The following is a 1,425-nucleotide window of genomic DNA, read 5'->3' as shown; positions in this document are numbered from 1 at the left end:
GCAATTTTACTAAATGGGGTTTCCTAGAGGAGCCGACACTCTGTGAGTATGGGGCAACGCAGACGACCTTCCACCTGCTCCAGTCTACCCAATGACCAGCAACATGCACAACAGAAGACCTGCTACATGTAACGCCAAATGTAAAAGAGGTCGCTAACTTTTGGAAGCAACAGTGTAAATAATTTTCTTGTAAATATATATACAGCCAACGGCCTTGCCGCAGTGGTAACAACGGCTCCCGTCAGATCACCGAAGTTAAGCGCTGTCGGGCTGGGCTAGTACTTGGGTGGGTGACCCTCCGGTCTGCCGAGCGCTGTTGACAAGCGGGGTATATTCAGCCCTTGTGAGGCAAACTGAGGAGCTACTTGATAGAGAAGTAGCGGCTCCGGTCTCGGAAACTGACATACGGCCGGGAGAGCGGTGTGCTGGCCACATGTCCCTCCATATCCGCACCCGGTGACTCCTGTGAGCTGATGATGACACGGCGGCCGGTCGGTACCGTTGATCCTTCATGGCCTGTTCGGGAGGGGAGCTAAATATATACGACATGTAAATATTGTACATTATTTTATACATCGTAAATGCTTCTGACACAAATAAATAAATAATCCATGCTGTTGAAGAGTTGGAATGGCGTTGGTATCCGAGAGACTCACAAAGCGTTTATCGTTACGCTGCACGTAACAGGACCCGCAGAATTAATCTCCTCGAAAAAATACGACTCTACGATAAACGACGCCGTGAACTCGCACCACACAGCCACCTTTGCAGAGTAAAGTGCTACAGCTTGACGTGCAGGCAGTTTTTTCAGTGCCCATATTCTGCAGTTCTGCGTATTGACATGTCCTTGGAAATGGAAATGGGCTTCGTCTGTCCACAAAATGTTCCATGGTCATTCACTCTCCACTTCCATGAGAGCAAGAAATTCCAGAAAGTACGCTGGTCTCACTGGCAGATCAGCATGAACCAACTTCTGAACATTGGTGATTCTGTAACGATAGCAAAGCAGTATATTTCGCAGGATTTCGTACATAGCGCTCGCAGGCATGTCCAGTGTTCGGGCAATTCCTCGTGCACTGCATGTGGTCGTGGTCGTGCGGTAGGGTTCTCGCTTCCCGCGCCCGGGTTCCCGGGTTCGACTCCCGGCGGGGTCAGGGATTTTCTCTGCCTCGTGATGACTGGGTGTTGTGTGCTGTCCTTAGGTTAGTTTGGTTTAAGTAGTTCTAGGGGACTGATGACCATAGATGTTGTCCCATAGTGCTCAGAGCCATTTGAACCTTTTTTTTTTTTTTGTTTGTTTTTTGTTTTGCACTGCATGTTTTAACATGGCCCCTCGAATCCTCTGCCAGTGTTGTGGACAGACCTTCGGCAGACGTCGGATCAGCTGCTTTCCTCTCTGCCTGCTGGATTTTTGGGAAGCCTCGA

At 49.4% G+C, this 1,425-nt stretch overlaps 1 pseudogene; it reads left to right on the top strand.

Annotated features, from left to right (window-relative positions):
* Positions 1-204: 204 nt before the first annotated feature.
* LOC126425572 (5S ribosomal RNA) lies at positions 205-322 on the top strand (annotated as a pseudogene).
* Positions 323-1,425: the final 1,103 nt, after the last annotated feature.

This window comes from Schistocerca serialis, chromosome 10, assembly GCF_023864345.2.
Source record: "Schistocerca serialis cubense isolate TAMUIC-IGC-003099 chromosome 10, iqSchSeri2.2, whole genome shotgun sequence".
NCBI lineage: Eukaryota > Metazoa > Arthropoda > Insecta > Orthoptera > Acrididae > Schistocerca > Schistocerca serialis.
The sequence above is the reverse complement of the archived record's forward strand: the minus strand, read 5'-3'. Positions and strand labels throughout refer to the sequence as shown.